The sequence below is a fragment of the Capricornis sumatraensis genome, chromosome 1 (assembly GCF_032405125.1).
Source record: "Capricornis sumatraensis isolate serow.1 chromosome 1, serow.2, whole genome shotgun sequence".
Lineage (NCBI taxonomy): Eukaryota > Metazoa > Chordata > Mammalia > Artiodactyla > Bovidae > Capricornis > Capricornis sumatraensis.
The window spans coordinates 158423965-158433080 of NC_091069.1; the positions used below are offsets into that span (position 1 = coordinate 158423965).

At 41.2% G+C, this 9116-nt stretch overlaps 1 pseudogene; it reads left to right on the plus strand.

Moving 5' to 3' along the window:
• The first annotated feature begins 7793 nt into the window (after nucleotides 1-7793).
• LOC138076102 (phosphatidylinositol N-acetylglucosaminyltransferase subunit P pseudogene) lies at nucleotides 7794-8218 on the plus strand (annotated as a pseudogene).
• The last annotated feature ends 898 nt before the right edge of the window (nucleotides 8219-9116 follow it).

The window sequence follows — 9116 nt, forward strand, 5'->3', positions numbered from 1 at the left end:
AGACCATCTGCTTAAAGAAATAAGAATTTCACAACACTTTACACGTCATAGATCAAAACAGACTTTGTTTCTATAAAGACTCAAACTGTGAATGTATATATCTTTTTTTCTGGCCAACTTCAAACATTAAAAGTTGCATGGCTATGTAGTTTAAGCAGTGAGCTGAAGAAGCAAGGCTTTAAATTCTGTTTCCTAGGCTGCCAGTGACTATAATCTCTCTCCATCACTTTCTTCATCCCTTCTCCCTCAGTAGCAATCAGACATATTCTGCTCCATCAGAACTGCATAAATACAAAGCTACCTGGTATTTCTCAGTCAACTATCAACCCTACATAAATCTGGCAAGACTTGAGGGTACTTTGGGTAATATACTGCTGTATAACAAACTCACTCATGATTTTGTGGCTCAGGAATTAACAAGGGCTCAACTAAGTGGTTCATCTCATCCACCTGGTGCAAACTAATAACTGAGGCCAGAGGATCAATATTCAAGACAGTTTCCTCACTTAAATGTATTGCACCTCTCTGACACTTCATTCTCTCTCTTTTTCCTGTTCAATCTCACTACCCACTCCTTCTCTCCTCCCCCCTGCCCTTCTCCCTCTCTGTCTTTCTCTCCACTTGGTATGTCATCCTCCAAGAAGGGCAAGGACTAGGGTAAGGCAACAAGAGGTGCCTTGGGCACAAAATTTAAGGAAGCACAAATTCCCAAGTGCTGCCACTGTACTTACTAAACCTTGAAAATGAGTGCCTTCTTAAGAGTGACTCTCCCAGTGTGCAAAATTTAAAGAGGTGCTCACTCTCAGTCTTGTGCAAGTACACCTGAGAGACAGCATCTCCTTAAATTTTGCACCCGAGAAAACCCACTTGCCTCAACTCACGGTCCTCGTCTAGGGCCTCTCCATATGGATCAGAAGTACCAAATTGAGACACACCAAGCATGGTGATCTCAGGGAAGACCACCTATGTCATAACTATGGGAGTTAAAGCTGCTGGGCCAAGGCAAGTCTTTGCATATAACTGGGTGGTATCACTTTCACCCTATTCTATTGGTCAAAGCAGTCAGTGACTCTGCCCATGTTCATGGGTAAAGAAACAGACACCAACTACTGATAAGGTTTAAGGCTGTCTCATTACAGAAGAGCAAGCGGTATGAGAACAATTTTGGAGCTACTTTGGAAAATACACTCTTCTCCATCTTCCTTGATAAGCTTCCCTTCATGTTATTCCTGGAACATTGCAACTAATTAATATCCTAGCTGCTAAACTTCATTTTCAATTCAGTACACTGAAGCATACTGCTTGCTACCAGAGCTTCCTTTATTAACTATACTCTTGCTTAAAATTTACAGCAATTTCACTGGCTTATAAATAAAACCTAGTCTTCTATCTATCATTTAAAGTGTTCCCTGGTTTAGTGCTGTCTCACCTGTTGTGGGTTAAACTGTGTTCTCAAAAAGATACATTCAAATACTAACCCCTAGTACTAGTAAATATGACTTTATTTGGGGGGAAAAATGTCTTAACATGTAATCGAGTTAAAATGAGATTATGCTGGATTAGTTCAATTCAGTCACTCAGTCGTGTCTGACTCTTTATGACCCCATGGACTGCAGCATGCCAGGCCTCCCTGTCCATCACCAACTCCCAGAGTCTACTCAAACTCATGTCCACTGAGTCAGTGATGCCTTTCAACCATTTCATTGTCTGTTGTCCCCTTCTCATCCCTTTCTCCTCCTGCATTCAATCTTTCCCAGCATCAGGGTCTCTTCCAATGAGTCAGTTCTTCACATCAGGTGGCCAAAGTATTGGAGTATCAGCTTCAGGATCAGTCCTTCCAATGAATATTCAGGACTAATTTCCTTTAGGATGGACTGGTTGGATCTCCTTGCAGTCCAAGGAACTCTCAAGAGTCTTCTCCAGCACCACAGTTCAAAAGCATCAATTCTTCGGCACTCAGCTTTCCTTATAGTCCAACTCTCACATCCATACACGATTACAGGAAAAACCATAGCTTTGACTAGATGGACCTTTGTTGGCAAAGTAATGTCTCTGCTTTTTAATATGCTATCTAGGTTGGTCATAGCTTTTCTTCCAAAGAGCAAGCGTCTTTTAATTTCATGGCTGCAGTCACCATCTGCAATTATTTTGGAGCCCCAAAAAATAGAGTCTATCACTGTTTCCATTGTTTCCTCATCTATTTGCCATGAAGTGATGAGACCAGATGCCATGATCTTAGCTTTCTGAATGTTGAGTTTTAAGCCAATTTTTTCACTCTCCTCTTTCACTTTCATCAAGAGGCTCTTTACTTCTTCTTAGATTGGGTCCTAATCCAATGACTAGTGCCTTTATTAGAAAAGGAGAGAGAGATCGGGACAGACACAAGGAGACACAGGAAAGAAAGCCACACGAAAACACAGACAGACAGGAACAATGCACCTACAAGCCAAGGAATGCCTGCTGCCAAGTCGCTTCAGTCGTGTCCGACTCTGTGCGACCCCATAGACGGCAGCCCGCCAGGCTCCCCCATCCCTGGGGTTCTCCAGGCAAGAACACTAGAGTGAGTTGCCACTTCCTTCTCCAATGCATGAAAGTGAAAAGTGAAAGTGAAGTTGCTCAGGCTTAGCGACCCCATGGAATGCCTAGGAGCCATCAAAGCTGGGAGAAAGCAAGGAAGGATTCTTCCATGGAGCCTCCAGAGGGAGCATGGCCTTACCAACACCTTGATTTTGGACTTCTGGCCTCCTGGCTAGGAGGGAACAAATCTCTGTTGTTTTAAGCCACAAAGTTTGTGGTAATTTGTTATGGCAGTCCTAGGAAACTAACACACTGCCCCTCCAATTCTAATCCACACTGCTTCCAAACACTCCCCCCTTATTTAAGTAGAGCTTTCTTCCCTCTCCCCACCTTCCAAATAATTATTGCATCTCTTTGTCTTTTCCTTTCACTAAAAGGACTTCCCTGTAGCTCAAACGATAAAGAATCTGCCTGCAATGCGGGAGACCTGGGTTTTGGATCCCAGGGTTGGGAAGACCCTCTGGAGAAGGGAATGGCAACCCACTCCAGTATTCTTGCCTGGAGAATCCCATGGACAGAGAAGCCTGGCAGGCTACAGCTCGTGGGGTCACAAAGAGTTGGACATGACTGAGCAACTAATATTTTGCTTCCACTAAAATGACTAAAGCAGTGTACGCACCTATCAATTATCACTGAGTTGTAACTGGCATCTTCTGGCATTCTGCTAGGCAAGGCTACTTGTCCCAAACACTGAGTCAGAGTACACCTGGTATAAAGAGAATTTCACTTAAATAAAAATGTTGAGAAGATACCAAATTATTTTAGTAAAGTGCTTAGAGTTATAAGTAGCACAATTCTTTCTCTGTCATGTTCTTTGTTCACCAAAAAATAAATAAAATAAAAAGTTTCAGTGAGAGAGTAATTTATAGAAACAGACCACACAAAACTATAGAAATCCTTCCTCGACTGGTCAGAAATCTCTTAGCTCTCAGAAAATGTATGAACAGTGGCTTTAATCAACTGGACCAAAAATGCCTTCCAAATAATAATTCAATAGCCCAGAATTCAGGTTGCCTCATTATAATTCCCATTTGGAATGTCACATAAAGTATATGAGAAGTGCTTCAAGAAATTAAGAAGGTCATTTATCCTTTTCTCCAAAATACCTTACATGGCAACTTGTGCAAAATAAATACAGTACTTTCGAATAGTTACACACTGATCACTCAGGGATATTTCAGGGACAGAATCTGGAATGCAGGAAGTAATCATACTGCTTTATCCTGCAATGGTCGGACTACATCTGGAGCCCTGAATAACCAGTGGCTACCACAACTTTGGGCTTCCCAGGTGGTGCTAGTGGTAAAGAACCTGCCTGCCAATGCAAGAGACAAAAGAGATGAAGGTTTGATCCCTGGGTTGGAAGGATCCCCTGTAGAAGGAACGACAACCCACTCCAGTATTCTTGCCTGGAGAACTCCATGGACAGAGGAGCCTGGCAGGCTACAGGCCATAGGGCCCCAAAGACTTGGACATGACTGAAGCAACTTGGCACACACGCACACACCTTTAGAGGTAAGTAGATGACCTGGAAGCACTAATGGGAGTGAAGAAGAGGCTTGAGAAACAGCAGGATACAGTGATGTTTAATTTAAAAAACAGAAGCTCCTTGAGAAAAAAAAAGTTAATTATCTTTATAAGAAAGATATTTATATTACAGAATCTGACATTTTTTGTGACCCAAAGAGTAAAGCTAAATAAATGAAAGTTACAGGAAGACAAATTTTGAATGGTCATAAAAGAGATTCCTAAAAATCAAGCTAGTAATTGTGAATTGTCCCTGGAAATGCTCATGCAAAGAACTGTAACTACTTGACAATAGTAACTCACTTATCTTTAGAGTGCTAGTGCACAGAATATATACTTTCATGTAACAACTGACTAATATATACTTGATAAAGGGAAATTCAAACAGTCCCTTCTTAAACTTAGGATTCCAGGATTTTAGGATTTCAAAAGAAACATAACTGTGAGACACTATTTTCCTTTTAATAGGTCAAATTATCATAATTTTATTTATGCTGGATGTGTAGAACTCAAGAAAATATAAAAGGACACCAAGCATGTCAGTAAGGACATCCTAGGTAATACCACATAGTAGTAAGTATAAAATGTGAAACACTTAACAAGCTCAAAGATTCAAATATACATATTTACACATACATTTAATCCCTCTAAAATTTCTCTTAAAGCAAAAGTGAGCTTCAACTTATCAAAGCTTTATCACATACATTAAACTCAGTGCTTTTGTATTCATTCAAAAACATTTATTGAATGCTGACAATATGCCAGACAAGTCTAGTACTATAAACCAATTTAGTTAAGTAGATATTAATATCTTCACTTGAAGGCCAAAGGAGTTACGTCACTTGTCCAAGTTCAGGCCACCACTACCCCATACAGAGGATTTGTACAAAAAAAAAAAAAAAAAAGTACCTCTTCCTCAAGACATTTTACTTCCATTTGTCAGAAAACGTACCATAATATACTAATTCTATTAGAACAAGAAAACATATTACCTTCTGCCATAAAATTGTCTTAATAAATATTCAAATTGATAAATCTGTGCCCTGGTGGCTCAGCAGTAGCCTGCAACGCAGGAAATGTAGGTTCGATCCCTGGGTCAGGAAGAGCCCCTAGAGAAGGAAACGGCAACAACTACAGTATTCTTGCCTGGGAAAATCCACGGACAAATGAGCCTGGCAGGCTACAGGCCATAGGGTCTCAAAGAATTGAACACAACTTAAGCAACTTAGCAGCATGAAATAAAGTTTGCACCTTTCACGGGTTTCTTTGTGCAGTGAACAATTTACTTAATGGTCAATCCCATACGATATCTAATAAATGCAGCACCAGGGATTTTACTCCAGGGTACTACTATTAACTCCCACCCTAAATGGGAATCATCAAGAATCTCATGTGAATTACATAATCCTCTGGCTGCATATGATCGCTGTCTCCTTTCAGCATTGTTTCATACTCAAAGCACTTATAAATATGTATTTATGGACTTAACCCCACTGAATACATAGAAAGCAACAAATGCTGGATGAATGAGAAGGGTTTCTCAGAATGTCCATCACAGCATCTCCCAAACAAGAACTGCTTCTCCAAAGCCTGGTTTTACCCACCAGGCAAACTGCAAAGTATTAAGATTAATAGAAAATATTTGTTCTCATAAATAGCAAGCAAATACTCAGCTGGAACCTGAAAATCTTAACTATCACAAAAATGATTTTAATCAGATTCCACTAAGAGGGAATCTTAGTTCTTCAGATCAAAGTCAAGTCAAAGTGCTTCAGATCAATATTCTGTCAAATTCTGGAAGATTTTTGGGAAACAAGGGATTTAACAAAAAGATTTTGCTTTTCCCTAGAGAAAGATATCTCAGAGTGTAAAACAGTCTTAATATCCAGTGAAAATAAACATGCCTTTAGAGAGAACAATGTATGTTTATGCGGTGCTTTAATTCATCCAAATATCCCTTGTTGGGTCTCTATCAGGTTTCAAGCTTTGTGTCAGATGCTGAGAACATGCTGATGATCAAATCCAGACCATGCACTACTCTCATTCCAGCAGGCAAAATTAATGTAAAAAAGAAAAGTGTGGGGAGTGCCACAACAGAGATCTAGACAAAATGTAATAGACCCACTTGTTCTTGCCTTGATTTGTTCTCCATACATGACTTCTTGGAATTTAGGTAAATAAACCTCACAAAAGTTTAAGTATGCTCTAAAATGAACATGAAGGCCAATCACTGTCATCATATCTGGCACACAGTAAATATATAATAGATGTGGAATGAATAAATAAATGAACTTTCTAGATTACAAATTAGAGTTAGGCCACAAGCAAACATTCCCATCAATTATAAAATAAGTGTCCATGAATACAAAATATTTTTAAATAACCAAAGCCTAAGGCAATTTGAATTGAGAGAAGAGACCATTTAAATATAAACCTCATACTACCCAGCCTAAAACACAAGGTAAATTATTTCCTATGTCTCTTAGTCTATTTAACGATATATTTTCAACATCTCAGCAGCACATTCATTTTTATTTTCAACGTTATGTCGGCTATTTTTTTTTCCTAAATCCCAACCATATCTGTCAATCTGGCTTTAGTAAGAGTAATCAACTATGAGGAGGTCTAATAATTTCCATTGTTTTCAGTCATCCAGACAGAGAAGATCTGGGATTAAAGGCAAAAGAGAGAGAGAGAGAGACAGGCAGATTCCTTGCGGTATAGAAGGGATCTATATTCACGAATTCCAACTTTTCAGGTGGATAATTTGAGGTCTGTATCTTCAACGGTTTTAACCACTCCATCTGGTACTAAAGAAACGTCCCCAAAGACATTTCACTGAAATAGAAACAAAACACTATCTACCTTACTCACTTTTTCTTCTAATTCTGTGCTTTCGGACTACATTTTATTCGTCTCACATTCTGTTAAAAATAACTTGAGGATGGGAACACAGTCTATGCTATCTCCTTCATCAGCACCTAGCCCGGCACCGTATGGAATGAAGCACTTACAAAATGCCTTGGGATGATATTACTAGACACGAAGCCACTGCACGTATGAAACTCTGAGGTCAGCATTTTCTAACATGCTTTCAGGCAATGCCTGATGTGAAGAAGAATCACAAAATACTAAAATTAAACGAGGCCTTTACGCTGTTTAAAATACAGTTCTTACCACCACCACCAGCTCCACGAGAAAAGAGTTCCAAACTTCCCACGCATAGTTTATGCTCCTCCGCTCGCACGCTCCCTCCGATGACTGTGCGCCTGAGCCCTAGTGGGTGGTGCCTTTGCACCTGGCTGCTGCTGCAGCTAAGTCGCTTCAGTCTACTCCATAGACGGCAGCCCACCAGGCTCCCCCGTCCCTGGGATTCTCCAGGCAAGAACACTGGAGTGGGTTGCCGTTTCCTTCTCCAATGCGTGAAAGTGGAGTCGCTCAGTCGCGCCTGACTCTTCGCGACCCCATGGACAGCAGCCTTCCAGGCTCCTCCGTTTCCAGGCAAGAGTACTGGGTTGCCATTGCCTTCTCCATTGCCCCTGGCCTTACCCTCAGTTTCTCTTCCCCCGCCACCTGCGGCTTCCTGATCCGCGCTTGCGCAGGGGTCTCAGGTGGCCAAGCTGTCAAGAGAAGGGCCCAAGTGGGCGCTTGAAGGGCCCAAGATTGTCCATAGCCACAGAGGGGGGTAAATGGTGGAAAATTCACCGCTGCCATTTCCAGAAAGAGCGTTCTATGGTTTTCTCTGTTAAGCTCCCAATTTTGGTGCACACTCTGTCTCAGATGGGCTTTTATTCCTGAATCTTGGCTAAGCGCCTTAGGCTTAATCTATTGGCCTTGAAATTATTCGGCAGTTCCATTACTTGTCTACCTCCTTGTTACTACAGTAATCCATTATATAGTCTTATTTGAAATAAACATGACGAGTCAACTCCATTCATGTAATCACAGATAACAGTGCTAAAAATCAACAGCAGAAGAAATGCCAAGAGGCCATCCAGAGTTAGAAGATATACCTATTAGTGAAGTAAACTAAATATTCCTTCTTGTAACCAAAGAACTTTACACCAAAAACTCGATTGTAGGTAGACTAACACCAAGCATTTATTATTTTTGACATAGTAATAATAGCAATCATAATTTTGACTATCTCTCTTATTAACAGCTAATATTGAAATGTAAAATGGCTTCCCATGTGTCTCAGTGGTAAAGAATCCATCTACTAGTGCAGGTGACCCAGGAGACTTGGGTTCCATCCCTGAGTTGGGAAGATCCCCTGGAGGAGGACCTGGCAAACTGCTCCACTCTTCTTGCCTGGGAAATCCCATGGATGGAGGAGCCTGGTGGGCTACAGTCCATGGGGTTGCAAAGAGCTGGAAATGACCAAGTAACTGAAGGCATACACAGAGAGAGAGAGAGAGAGAAATGTAAAAATAAAACAATGTTATTGAATTTTTTCTTAGATTGAGCATATGTGTGCCAAGTCACATCTGACTCTTGGTGATGCTATGGACGGTAGCCCACCAGGCTCCTCTGTCCATGGGGTCCTCAGGCAAGAATACTGGAGTGGATTGCCATTTCCTTCTCCAGGGCATCTTCCTGACCCAGGGATCAAACCCACGTTTCCCTGCCCTCCTCCAGGGAATTATCCCGACCCAGGGATGGAACCTGCAACTCTTATGTCTCCTACATTGACATGTGGGTTCTTTACCACAAGCGCCACACTTAGATTAAGTTAGAAGCCCCTCTCTTAGACTAAGTTCCATTAATAGTGTGAAAGTGAAAGTATTAGTCATTCCGTTCTGTCCAACTCTTTGCGACTCCATAGACTAGCCTACCAAACTTCTCTGTCCGTGGGAATTTCCAGGCAAGAATACTGGAGTGGATTGCCATTTCCTTCTCCAGGGGATCTTCCTGACCTGGGGATCAAACCCACGTTTCTTGCACTGCAGGCAGAGTCTTTGCCATCTTAGCCACCAGCAAAGCCCTTATTAGTACTGCAAATGTTCTCAAAT